Below are 14,983 nucleotides of genomic sequence, written 5' to 3'. Positions count from 1 at the left end.
TTTTGGTAGGGATAGTTAGATTTTGAGGGAATTATCCCTCGATTTATTTTTGGGTTGTATATACTGAAAGTTAGTGGTTGTAATACTCTGGTATATGTTATGCACATTATGATGAGATGTATGTGATTTTATACTTTCTGCTGCATAGGCTTTTGCTGTATGTTTTGTTATATCCCTGGTACCCACAGGTTCAGGTGGATGGTGACCTGCTGAGCTGGATTGTGGGATATGTAGTGTTAATCTTATGATGTTGATAATATAAAAAAAAAATGTGAAAAATGAGCAGGTTGTGACAACTTGGTATTTGAGCCTAGGTTGTTAGGTTCTGTAGACTTTAGAGTGCAGCAGGAACAATACCAGAGTCTAGGAAAGGATTTGAGGTTGTGTTCTACAATCTAGAGGCAGGACTTCCGTGGTAGTTTCTGTATTTTTCCTAGGGTGACGATTTCAGGAAAACCATAGTAAGCTATTGTCGGGTTGTGTTCCTAGAATGTAGGACTGGGGATTAGAAATGAGTTAGGAGTTGAGATAAGTGGTGAGGATAGGTGGGTAAATGATTACGCGTCAAAACTGCGTAATTGGGCATCTTAACTCGGGCTTTACAGTTTATAGTTTTAATTAAATGTCCAAAATTGTTCAATATTTTAATAAAGTGCCAAAATCATCATTATTGAACTTTATTGCACCATTTATGAAGTTTTGGTATTTTTTTGTTGCAAGAAAAATCTCAGAAACCAAAACCGACACCTATGCGTATCTTATGCATAACTTTTCCATCCAAACTCCGATCAAGACGATTCAAATTTCTAGAGAAAGAGGAAAGGATTATCTATAACTTCCATGTTTAAGTTTTGCATGAAACACGCTGCAGAAGGGTCAAATTTGGTGATGATCAGAGAATGAAAAAATATATATATATATATATATATATGTATATGAGGTCATGTGATGTGACCCGGCCATGCAAGCCGGGTCAGGTTGGATAAACCAGGTAGGGTTCAATTTTCCTTCTTTATAAGCTTCTTCCCCGCAAAGCTGCTGCATCCCTTGTTTGCTCTCATTCTCCTTCTCTTCTTCTTCTTTTTATACTTCTTCTTCTTCTTCTTCTTTAATCTTTTTCCATCTGGTCTCTCTTCTCAGCTTTCTCTCTATCTTTCTCCTTCTCGTTTCCTCTTCTCCTTCCACTGTATTCCTCTGTTCCTCTTCTTCTTCCAGCAACACAGCCCTCTCTGTTTCTCCTCTTCCCCTATCTCCCTCTGCATATCTTTCCTCCAGCTTAGCTGCAAGTTCGGCATTCTCTAGCTACCCTGACCCCTCCATCAAACCACAACAGCAGTTGGGCAGCCCTCTGCACAGCCAGCCTTCTCACAGAGCAAACTAGCAGACACACCGAGCCTCCCCTGCTCTCGGCCCACATAGCCCGAGAGTCTAGCCTCTCTGCACGTCCGGCTCTATTGACGGCCACAGCTCCCATACCAGCCAACCAGTTCCAGCAGTCCTTGCAGCCACTTCACCGAGCCTCTTCTGCAGCAGTACCACATAGCCACTGTAACCACTGGTTCAGTCAACCGAGACCAGAATAGAGCCACCAGTGATCTCCACCCTGGGCAACACAGCAAACTAGCTCCATCCTCGGCTCTGCCACAGCAACACCATACCAGATCCCCGAAGCCACTCCTCGGCCAGCCTGATCCAGGAACTTCTCTAATGCAGCGCCAGTTTCATCTCCACGGCTCTATTCTTCACTCTCTCTCTCTCTCCTTTTATTGCAATTGAATAATGTTTTATTTATTTATTAATTTATTACAGTTTGTTGAAAAGTTAGAGTTTGGATACTTGTTAAGTGATTTTAATTTTTTTTTCTATTTACTTATCTTGTATTTAATTCAAGTTGTTATTAGATTTAATTTAGTAGTTTTTATTTATCATTCGTTTAATTTAAATCCCGCTTTAATTTAGTTGATCTTTTCAAATTTAAATTTTTTGTCAAAACTTGTTTTAGTTTAGGGTCAAGTCGTATTAAAGTTTTCATTTTTATTGTGTTCAGTCTAGTTTAGGTTGTTAGGGGTAATTCCTGTCTGAGTTCTTGGTTGCCCTTGAAGTTTGGTTTTGATCCAATTTCTTAATTTTGTTAAAGGTTTGATTTTTACTATTTGTGAGTGTGTTTAATTTTGATTGCATCTCCATTGTGTGTCTAATTCCATATTCTAAGTTGCCATCTTTAATTAACGCGTGTTCCAAAGGTTTGATTTCCAGTTTTAATTTCAAATTTTGTGTTTTCCCAATTATTTTTTTGATTTTTTTTCAAATAAATAGAAAAAATGAAAAAAAATTGAAAATTGAAAAATTAAAAAAAAAATATATATATATATATATATATATATATATATTTGTCTACTTGTCGTGTTAGTGGATTTCTACTGGCCATTGTGATGTTCGATGCCCTGGGTTCGAGATAATTCGAATCGATTGTGTAGAGTTTCACCTAGCACTAGTAAGGATACACATAGCACCGAGTCTGACTGTTCACCTGTTAGTCCTGCGAGTGATTATGAATTTGAGCTAAATAATCTGTTTGGCCATTATTTTGAAGAAGCTATGGCTGCACATGCACCACGTACACTTGAAGATTTTCTACAGTCTGCACGCACATCTACACCTTCATGCATTGTGTTACCACAGGATGCACCGAATTTCACTCTTAAGCATGGCATGTTATCTGTGATTCCCCAATTTCACGGGATGGACTCTGAGAGTCTGTACCAACACTTGAGAGACTTTAACATGGTTTTCACCACTTTCATTAATAGGGCTGGGACTGATGAATACATTAAACTACGTTTGTTTCCCTTTTCTCTGAAAGACAAGGTAAAAATCTGGTTTAATTCCTTGCGCCCTAACTCTATTACTAGCTGGGCTGAAATGCAGCATGAGTTCTTACATAAGTTTTTTCCTCTCAGAGAACTCAGTACTTGCAGGAGTCGATTAGTCAGTTCATGCAAAAAAGATGGCGAGACATTCCAGGCATGTTGGGAGAGATTCAAGGACCTGATGAACATATGCCCACACCATGGTTTCGAATCATAGAGGTTAGTGAACTATTTTTTTACTGCTTTAACCCCTGTGTGCAAACAATTTGTCCAGTCTATGTGCAATGGGATGTTCTTCCGTGAGGAACCAGACGAGGGCTTATCATTTTTAGACTATCTTGCTGAGAGTGCCCAGCAGTGGAACGCACGACCTAAACGGGTGCCAATAGCTACCCAACCTATCCGAGCAATCATTGGCAGGGGCAGATATGAGGTCAAAGAGGACACTAACTTACAGGCCCTTGTAGCTGCGTTATCTAAGAAATTGGAAGTCATGGAATCCAAAAAGTCGAAAGCTGAGATTTGCACGATTTGTGAGACTTCAGACCACAGACCTCAGGATTATCAATTCTTACCTGTGTTGCAAGAGAGCAGATCTGATCAGGTGTTATCGGCAAATTGGGTCAACAAGACGCAAAATCAGTCGCTCTCAAACACTTACAACCCGAGGTGGCGAAATCATCCAAACCTTCAATGGAGAAATGATCAGTTTGGTCCATCATCTTCACGGTATCAGCAGGCACCTCAATCATATGCACCGCCTTCGCAACCGACATACAATCCAGTCATACCTCCTCAACCGCAGTATCAACCGCAACAGTTTTCTCGAAGCTACGCACCACCAGGATTCCAACCAGTGTTAGTCCCAATTCCAGTAAAGAAAGCTTCTGATGATAGTGTAGCGCAGGTGGCAACCATGCTCCAGCAATTCATGCAATTGCAAGTTACAACCAATGGAGAACTGAAAGATGCCGTAAGCAAGATGAGTACACAGCTTAATACCCTGGAAAAAGGAAAATTCCCTGCATAGCCTCAACCTAATCCCCAGGTATACAAACAGCAACAACAGTCAGTGCACAATGTTTCAGGGGATGTGTATGAGTCAGCAAAAGCAGTTATTACTTTGCGAAGTGGAAAAGAAGTTTCCCATCCTGAATTACCTACTGATCAATAGCCAGCCATGCCGACACTTGAGGTGGTAGATGAGACAGATAAAGGAAAGAAAAAATCAGATGAGGCTAGCTCGAGTTCTACAATGCCCTATAATAAGGAAGATGAGCCAGTTAAGGAATACTAGTCGGTGGTCCCATACCCTCAGCGTCTGACATCTGGACAAAAGAACAAGTATCATATGGAGATTCAAGAGATATTCAAGCAAGTAAATATCAATATCCCACTCATAGATGTCATACAACAGATCCTTGCATATGTAAAATTCCTAAAAGACCTCTGCACCATAAAAAGGAAACTGAACGTGAAGAAAAAGGCTTTCTTAACTGAGTAGGTCAGTGCATTAATTCTTAGTCAGACTCCACAGAAACTTAGAGATCCTGGATCCCCTACAATACCAATCATGATCGGTGAATCTCGTATTGGGAGAGCTCTACTTGACCTTGGGAGTAGTGTGAATCTGCTTCCATCTTCGTTATATGACCAGCTGGGTTTAGGTGAATTGAAGAGAACTACTATGATACTACAGTTAGCAGACAGATCTGTAAAGACCCCACGAGGTATTGTTGAGGATGTTTTGGTTCAGGTTGACAAATTTTACTATCCTCTGGATTTCGTTGTTTTGGATATGCAGCAGCCTATTTCCATAATTTATCAGGCTGCTATCATTTTGGGGCGACCATTCCTTGCTACTTCAAACGCCCTGTTTAACTGTCGGAGCGGAGTCCTCAAGCTCACATTTGGGAACATGACACTGGAAATAAATGTTTTTAATACTCACAGGATGTCAAGTGGGTGTGACAACGCAAATACTCATACAGTCAATGTGATAGATGACTTAGACACTTCAGAGCTACTATCGGTACTCGACGTCGATGCCGCACTTGAAAATGACTCTTTTGCGCAGTTTGAAGGGATTGATGAATTATTGCTAGAATCAGAGGAGCAGATCCCGGATAGTGTTCCTCATATATTTGATGCGAGTTATACAAGTAGTTGGCGTAAGCCTACATTTGAGGTCATTGACCTACCAGAAATTCTAAAGTCATCCGCAGAAGAAATTCCAACACTTGAGTTGAAACCATTGCCTGCCGAGCTGAAATATGCTTTCCTGGGTCCAGTAGACGACACATTCCCTATGGTAATTTCTTCACACCTTACTCTTGAACCGAAAACTAAATTATTGCAGGTACTTCGAGAGCATCGAGGAGTGATTGGATGGACTATTGCTGACATCAAGGGTATCGACCCTTCCATTTGCACTCATAACATCTTCCTCAAAGGAGACGCTAAACCAATTTGAGATGCACAAAGGAGGCAGAATCCAGCCATGAAAGAGGTGGTAAAAAACGAAGTGCGGAAATTATTAGCTACTGACATCATCTATCCAATCTCCGACAGCAAATGGGTAAGCCCAACACAGGTAGTTCCAAAAAAATCTGGTTTGACTATCATTGAAAATGCTAATGGAGAATTGATCTCATCTAGGAAAGTAACGGGTTGGAGAATGTGCATTGATTATCGTAAATTGAATTCGGCTAGCCGAAAAGATCATTTCCCGTTACCTTTCCTAAATCAGATATTAGAGAAAGTAGCCGATAATTCTTTTTATTGTTTCTTGGATGGATTTTATGGTTACTATCAAATTGTCGTAGCACCTGAGGACCAAGAGAAGACTACCTTCACTTGTCCCTTTGGTACCTTTGCTTTCCGTAGAATGCCATTTGGTCCATGCAATGCCCCTGCTACTTTCCAACGCTGTATGATGAGTATTTTCTCTGATATGTTAGATGATATGTGCAAAATTTTTATGGATGACTTATCTGTGTTCTGTAAGTCTTTTGATCATTGTTTGACACATTTAATTGCTATTTTGAAAAGATATGAGGAAAAGAATTACTTCTAAACCGGGAAAAATGTCAATTTATGCTACGTAGTGGTTTAGTACTTGAACATTTGGTTTCTGAGCATGGTATAGAAGTTGACAGGGTCAAGGTAGAGCTGATTTCTCAGTTACCTGTCCCTAAGACAGTCCAGGATATTCACTCCTTCCTTGGTCATGTTAGTTTCTATAGACGTTTTATTGAGGGTTTCAGTAGTATTGCTAAACCATTATGTACCTTGTTGCAAAATGAAACTGAATTTTTGTGGACTGATGATTGTCAACAGGCCTTTGAAACACTAAAGTGACATTTGACTATTGCGCCTATCATACAACCTCCTCAGTGGGACTTGCCATTTGAGATCATGACCGACGCTAGCGACTACGCTCTTGGTGCTGTTCTAAGTCAACGAATTGATAACAAGCCATCGGTTATTTATTATGCCAATCGAACTTTGAATGATGCTTAGAGAAATTATACCACCACTGAGAAGGAGTTGTTAGCTATTGTTTTTGCTTTAGAAAAATTTCGCTCTTATGTTATTGGTGCACCTGTCATTATTTTTACTAACCACTCTACTTTGAAATACTTATTAGCAAAGAGGACGCCAAGCCCAGGTTGATCAGGTGGATTCTACTCCTCCAGGAATTCGATATGACCATACACGATAAAAAGGGTGTGGAAAACGTTGTAGCTGACCATCTTTCTCGGTTGCAGCTACCCGAGGTACTGGTGTCCCCTCCCTTGAATGATGACTTTCCTGATGAACGTCTCTTTGCTGTGTCAGCGCTCCATGGTTCACCGACACTGTGAATTATCTCATCACCGACCGAATGCCAGAACATTGGCTCACCCAGGACAAGCGTAAGTTCCTAGCTGAGGGAAGACATTATTATTTTGATAGTCCATACCTGTTCAAATATTGTTCTGACCAGTTGGTGCGTAGATAAGTTCCAGATGATGAATTTAGTTTCGTGATGCAATTTTGCCATGGTGGGACATGTGGAGGCCACTTTGCTGCTAAGAAAACTGTTTCAAAAATATTACAAAGTGGACTCTATTGGCCTACCATGTTTAAAGATGTTGAAAATTTTTGTAAAGCATGTGAGGCCTGTCAAAAATTAGGAAAAATTACTGCCAAGAATGAAATGCCTATGTCCCCTATATTGACTCTTAAGATTTTTGATTGTTGGGGTATTGATTTTATGGGACCTTTCCCCATTTCTTTCAGGTATTCTTACATTTTGGTCACTGTGGACTATGTTTCTAAATGGGTGGAGGCAATACCTTGTCGAACCAATGACCACAAGGTTGTCATACGTTTTCTCAAAGAGTTATTTGCACATTTTGGCATGCCCAAGGCAATCATTAGTGATGGAGGGTCCCATTTCTGTAACAAACCTTTTGAAAAACTTATGCAAAAATATGGTGTAACCCACAAAGTCTCTGCCCCTTACCACCCTCAGACCAATGGTCAAGCTGAATTGGCCAATAGAGAGATCAAAATGATACTTGAGAAAACCGTGCATTCTAATCGTAAGGACTGGTCAGAAAAACTTGTTGACGCACGTTGGGCCTACCGAACAGCTTTCAAGACAAATTTAGGGATGTCTCCCTACAGGTTAGTATACGGTAAGGCATGTCATTTACCTGTTGAAATTCAGCATCGTGCTTTATGGGCTATCAAACAGATTAACCTTTCACTTGATGATGCCACAGGTTTAAGAAAATTGCAGGTATGCGAGCTTGAAGAATCTCGAAGGGACGCTTATGATAATGTTCGTTTGGCTAAGGAGCGGATGAAGTTGCTACATGATAGGAACATCAAAGAAAAACAACTTTTCCCTTCTCAACAAGGGCTACTCTATGACTCTCGACTGCATGTGTTTCCTGGGAAATTGAAATCCCGGTGGGGTGGTCCGTATATTGTTGAAAAAGTTCATTCTCATGGTGCGGTAGAGATTGTAGATCCGAAGAATGGCAACCGCTTCACAGTCAATGGACAGCGCCTAAAGCCTTTCATGACCCCATTCGATGTCGACAAAGAGGTCTTGCTTTTGCAAGACCCTAGGGGAGTCCTCTAACCTTTCTATGCTACTGTTTTCTTTTTCTTTTTATTTTTATTTTTTTTTTTCGTTTATTAGTTTTAGTTGTGTTTTTCCCTTTTCTTTCTTATTACATTAGTCAGTAGTACTTTTCCATTAGTTGTTTCCCGTGCACAATTTTATTTCTCCTACGCTTTCACATTAGGGTAAGCATTCGCATGTGACACTGTGCACGTACAAGTACCGAGTTTCATATTATTAAAAAAAAAAATCAAAAATCACAAAAAAAAATTAAAAAAAAAGAGAGAAATAAAGGAGAAGCACTGAAGGATTACATTGCATTATGCCATGCTTACCACTGACTCATACCTTTCGCATACTTGCATATAACTTAAGAATGACACACTTGAGTCAATCATGCGTCGTTTCTCTTTATATTACTTTATGACTCTATGAAGAATTGATTGGTAGTACATTCGTGTTAATTTGGCTATATAATTTCCTGTATCTACATGCATCTCACGAGGCTAAATAAACACATTCACGTGATTCATTGCACTTAGGGTTTCTTGTGAGCACTGAGAGAGCACCCGTGGTGACTATGACACCTTGTGAGATATCTTTGAGCTATTTATCATCCTTTTGAGCGTTAATATCAAATCAGAGTTCATGGAACTCAATTCTCTTTTTCTAGATGATTCCTTTGTACACTAGTCTATGTTTTGATTTTCTAGCCTAGAGGTGACACCTAGTGGGGAGATAGAAACCTAGGTCTTGTAGCCTACTCAAAATGTGAAGGCTGAGTCACCCCTAAAGATAGACTTAATTCATGAACTCCTATTCGAGCTCAATTCCCATTGATGGTATGAAGATTACAAAAGAAGTGTTATGATTGTCCTAATTGATCAAGAAAAGACAGAAAATAAAGAATGAGCAGAAAAAAGAATAAACAATACACATGTGCATGAAATGAAATGTCAATGCCGGCCCAAATACATATCACAAAAAGTCAAGGACGACACATATTTTCCACGTACGAAGATGCTTCAACAGGTTAATGCCTTAGATGTATTCACGACAAGTTTGTGAGTAAGTTGATCTAGGGTGGTCTCGGTTGGATATAGCGAGTAGGTGAGAAGATGCTAGGGTGAAGGACCCGACACCTCATAGATAGGCTAGATCCTTTCCAGACTAGTCCACTCCATATACTTAGCGTTGTTCCTTTTAATATGTGGGATGTTTGATCGCGACACTCCTCCTCACATATGATGAGTGAACCCATTTTCTTTAAGTGTTCTTGAGGGTATACCAGTTAGGCCGAGTCAAAGCGACTGTTCTATAGGTGTCCACTGGCGTCCTAGGTGTACTGAGTCACACACATCACACACACCTCGAGAGTTTACCTATTTATACTCGAACTTATATGATTGCATTAACTCTGAATGTGCCTCTTATTAACTTCATGTGAGTATACTGCTCTTAAATGACATATAAACGATGAAACTTGCATAAGTGATGTGCTTTGGAGTTGTGTGTACTAAATATGAACAAGCCTATGTAAAATTCAGTAGTATTCTCGTATGTGAAATGGTATGCTTGTGTTGCATGTGCGTTAATTTCATGATCACCGGAGTATGTAGTTGTAGACACCACCCTGAAATTCATTCATGTCATTTGCTAGAGACTAGCAAAACGTTAGTTGGGGGGTGTTATTACGCGTCAAAACTGCATAATTGGGCATCTTAACCCGGGCTTTATGGTTTATATCTTTAATTAAATGTCCAAAATTGTTCAATATTTTAATAAAGCGCCAAAATCATCATTATTGAACTTTATTGCACTATTTATGAAGTTTTGGTATTTTTTTGTTGCAAGAAAAATCTCAGAAACCAAAACCGATACCTGTTCGTATTTCATGCATAACTTTTCCATCCAAACTTCGATCAAAACGATTTAAATTTTTGGAGAAAGAGAAAAGGATTATCTATAACTTCTGTGTTTTGAGTTTTGCAAGAAATAGGCTGCAAAAGGGTCAAATTTGGCAATGATCATAGAATGAAAAAAAAATAAAATATATATATGAGGTCATGTGATGTGACCCGGCTATGCAAGCCGGGTTGGTTTGGCTAAACCGGGTAGGGTTCAATTTTCCTTCTTTATAAGCTTCTTCCCCACACAGCTGTTGCATCCCTTTTTTGCTCTCATTCTCCTTCTCTTCTTCTTCTTTTTATACTTCTTCTTCTTCTTCTTCTTCTTTAATCTTTTTCCATCTGGTCTCTCTTCTCAGCTTTCTCTCTATCTTTCTCCTTCTCGTTTCCTTTTCTCCTTCCACTGTATTCCTCTGTTCCTCTTCTTCTTCCAGCAACACATCCCTCTCTGTATCTCCTCTTCCCCTGTCTCCCTATGCAAATCTTTCCTCTAGCTCAACTGCAAGTTCAGCATTCTCCAGCTACCCTGAGCCCTCCATCAAACCACAACAGCAGTCGGGTAGCCCTCTACACAGCTAGCCTTCTCACACAGAATACCAGCAGACACACTGAGCCTCCCCTGCTCTCGGCTAGCACAGCCCGAGAGTCCAGCCTCTCTGCACGTCCAGCTATATTGACGGCCACAGCTCCCATACCAGCCAACTAGTTCCAACAGTCCTTGCGGCCACTTCATCGAGCCTCTTCTGCAGCAGTTCCACATAGCCGCTGCAACCGCCGGTTCAGTCAGCCGAGACCAGAATAGAGCCACCGGCGATCTCCACCCTAGGCAACACAGCAAACCAACTCCATCCTTGGCTCTGCCACAGCAACACCATACCAGATCCCCGAAGCCACTCCTCGGCCAGCCTGATCCAGGAACTTCTCCAATGCAGCGCCAGTTCCATCTCCACGGCTCTGTTCTTCACTCTTTCTCTCTCTCTCTCTCCTTTTATTGTAATTGAATAATGTTTTTTTTATTTATTTATTACAATTTATTGAAAAGTTAGAGTTTGGATACTTGTTAAGTGATTTTAATTTTTTTTTTTCTATTTACTTGTCTTGTATTTAATTCAAGTTGTTATTAGATTTAATTTATTAGTTTTTATTTATCATTCGTTTAATTTAAATCCTGTTTTAATTTAGTTGATCTCTTCAAATTTAAATTTTTTGTCAAAACTTGTTTTAGTTTAGGGTCAAGTCGTATTAAAGTTTTCATTTTTATTGTGTTCAATCTAGTTTAGGTTATTAGGGGTAATTCCTGTCTGAGTTCTTGGTTGCCCTTGAAGTTTGGTTTTGATCCAATTTCTTAATTTTGTTAAAGATTTGATTTTTACTATTTGTGAGTGTGTTTAATTTTGATTGCATCTCCATTGCGTGTTTAATTCCATATTTTAAGTTGCCATCTTTAATTAGCGCGTGTTCCAAAGTTTCCTTGAGTTGATTAGGGTTTCCATTAGTGTTCTTTAGTTCAATGCTTGTTAGGTTTAGTTTTTTTTTTAAATTACGTGTTATTTAATTTGTTAAAAAATGAATTAACCACCCTTGAAATCCCGAATCTAAACCAAGTTCAGTGCAATTTAATTTTGATTGGAAGAACTTGAAATTGAGATTAAAACGCATTCCCTAAGGAGACGATCTAGCCTTTAGGCTTAATATTACACGACAGAACTCCTATACTTGGGATAGCTTTTGAGCTGCTCATTTTTCGAGTGAGTTAGTAAACTATAAGGATAGAAGTTCTAAGTTGTGTTTGTGGTTTCAGGATGGATCCAGAAGGAGGGAATAGTGCCCATGCGAGTGGCAGTGATGGTGCAGCACAATCAAGTGCAGCTGGGACCGACTCTGATGCGGTATTACGTAGCGTGGCTCAACAAGTTATGACTGAGATCGCTAGGAGTTCGAGGGAGTAGAGTGGTCCATCTGCAGGACATGGATGCACCATAGAGAAGTTCACAAAGATGAATCCTCCAGTGTTCTCAGGCGGAGTTGATCCTATAGCCACCGAGAACTGGATGCAGGAGATTGAGAAAATCTTGGTTGTACTACAGTGTACTAAGGAACAAAGGGTCCTCTTTGCCACCTATAAACTAACAGGAGAGGCTGAGAGGTGGTGGACTACGGTTAGACTATTAGAGCAGCAGAGGGTGACTCTGATAGCTATGACATGGGACCGATTTAAAGATCTGTTCTTTGATAGATATTTTCCAGCTACAGTCAGGGAGGCTAAGGTAGAGGAGTTCCTAAGTCTGAAGTAGGGACAGTTATCCATTCAGCAGTACGCAGCACATTTCATCGAGCTCTCTCATTTTGCCCCATACATTGTTCCTGATGAGGTGAAGAAGGCAAGACAGTTTGAGAGAGGCTTGAGACGGACTATATTCAGGCAGGTGGTGGTGCTGCGGATCCAGGACTTCGCTGAGTTGGTCGATAGGGCAGAAGAAGAGATCTGCATCTACCGGCTACCAGCAGGGTTATAGACCGGGCTAGTGGAGGAGAGGTAATCATGGCAGAGGACAGAAATATGAGACAGGAGGACGTGAGGTGCAGACATGGTAGGGTCCTTGAGTCTGTCAGACTTGTGGTATGAGGCACTGGGGGGAGTGTCGAGTTGATGGTATGGTGTGCTACCGTTGTGGTAGATCGGGGCACATGATGCGAGACTGTCCTACCCCACCAGATGCAGTTCCAGTGTGTTATCGCTGTGGTAAATCGGGGCATATGGTACGAGACTGCCCTACACCACCAGATGCAGCTCCAGCTCCTAGACCACATCGATGAGGTTACCAGGCACCATGTAGGGGCCAGCAAAGGAATACGGCTCCAGCTAGGGTGTTCACTTTGACGCCGGGCGAGGCTGAGATGGTAGGTGACGTGGTGACAGGTATGGTGATTTTGCTTTCTTTTAAAGTTATTGCATTATTTGATTCAGGAGCTACACACTCGTTTGTGTCTTCGGGGTGTATTAAATTATATGGAGCTGAAACCCAATTATTAGATGTTGAATTGTTGGTATCTACACCAACTGGATTAGTAGTGAGGTGTAGTAGGGTACTCCGTGATTGCCCAGTAGAGATTCAGGAGAAAATATTGTCTGCTGATTTGATAGTGCAAGGCATGCATGGGTTCTATGTTATATTCGATATGGATTGGCTAGTGGCTAATTTTTCCAGCATAGATTTTCGTGCATAAGAAGTGATATTCAGATCTCTAGGGGAAGCAGAATTCAAGTTCATAGGGTCACGAGTGCAATCCCCGCCTCAACTAGTTTCAGCTATTCAGGCTAGGAGACTACTACTGAGTGGGTGTCAGGGGTTTGTGGCTATTTTGAAAGAGATGTCAGAAAATGTGTCGAAACTTGCTAGCACGCCTGTAGTAAGGGAGTTTACAGATGTTTTCCCTGATGAGTTACCAGGCTTGCCACCCAATCGTAAGGTAGATTTCTCTATTGATCTACCTTCCGGTACGGCGCTGATTCCTAAAGTACCATACCGGATGGCGCCAGTGGAGTTAGCAGAGTTGAAGAATCAATTGCAGGATCTGCTTGATAAGGGCTTCATACGGCCTAGTGTATCTCCATGGGGAGCTCCTATTCTATTTGTGAAGAAGAAGGACGGGACTATGAGGATGTGTATAGATTATAGGGAGATTAATAAAGTGACCATCAAGAACAAATATCCTCTACCCTGTATTGATGATTTTTTTGACCAGCTCCAGGGTACACGGGTGTATTCGAAGATTGACCTCAGATCCAGCTACCATCAGGTGAAGGTGAAAGCAGAAAACGTCTCGAAGACGGCCTTCAGGACCAGGTACGGGCATTACGAGTTTCTTATTATGCCGTTTGGTTTAACGAATACTCCTACGGTATTTATGGATTTGATGAATAGAGTCTTCCACCGATACCTAGACCAGTTTGTTGTTGTGTTTATTGATGATGTACTGGTCTATTCTAGGAGCTATGAGGAGCACGAGACACACCTGAAGCAGGATTTGCAGACACTTCAGGAAAAGAAGTTGTACGCCAAATTCAATAAATGTGAATTTTGGCTTAAGAGAGTCGTGTTCCTGGGGTATGTTATATCTGGAGATGGTATCTCTATGGATCCTAGTAAGATTAAGGTGGTAGTGAACTGGGCTAGACCTAGGAACGTCTAGGAGATCAAGAGTTTCTTGGGGCTGGCTGACTATTATCGTCGTTTCATTGAGGGATTCTTAGCTTTGTCATGGCCCTTGACACGACTGATGAGGAAGAATGTCATATTTGAGTGGGATGACAGCTGTGAGCAGAGTTTTCAGGAGCTAAAGCAGAGATTAGTCACAGCACCAGTATTGGTTATCCCAGTAGGAGGTGAGGGGTATGTCATATACAGTTATGCGACCTTGAAGGGACTTGGCTGTGTATTGATGCAGCACGGCAGGGTAGTTGCATATGCGTCCCGAAAGTTGAAAGAATATGAGAACCTTACCCACAATCTTGAGTTGGCTGCAGTATTACACGCGTTGAAAATTTTGAGGCATTACCTGTATGGCGAGCAGTGTGAGATCTTCTCCGACCATAAAAGTTTGAAGTATTTCTTTACGCAAAAAGAACTGAATATGAGGCAGAGAAGGTGGTTGGAGTTGATTAAAGATTTTGATTGTACCATCAGTTATCATCCAGGGAAAGCAAACGTGGTAGCTGATGCGTTGAGCAGGAAATCCAGGGAGCCAGTGTTGGCGGCTATGGGGATCCAGCATCCGATCATGATGGATCTAGAGAGGCTCGGCATAGAGTTGGTAGAGAGTGATCTTCCAGTGTGTATTGCCAGCTTAGTGGTACAGCCTACTCTACAGGAAAGAATTAAAGCTGCTCAGAAGGAAGATCTAGAGTTAGTGGAGGTGATAGACAGAGTACAGAGTGGGCAAGAGGAGGATTTCAGTATTGTAGATGATGGAGCTTTGCGGTTCCGATCCAGATTATGCGTTTCTGCCGATACTGAGATTAGGAAAACCATTCTAGAGGAGGCTCACAGATCTTTCTATACAGTTCATCCTGGCAATACAAAGAT

This window comes from Malania oleifera, chromosome 10 (assembly GCF_029873635.1).
Source record: "Malania oleifera isolate guangnan ecotype guangnan chromosome 10, ASM2987363v1, whole genome shotgun sequence".
In the NCBI taxonomy this organism is placed as follows: domain Eukaryota; kingdom Viridiplantae; phylum Streptophyta; class Magnoliopsida; order Santalales; family Ximeniaceae; genus Malania; species Malania oleifera.
This window is presented reverse-complemented; position numbering follows the sequence as displayed.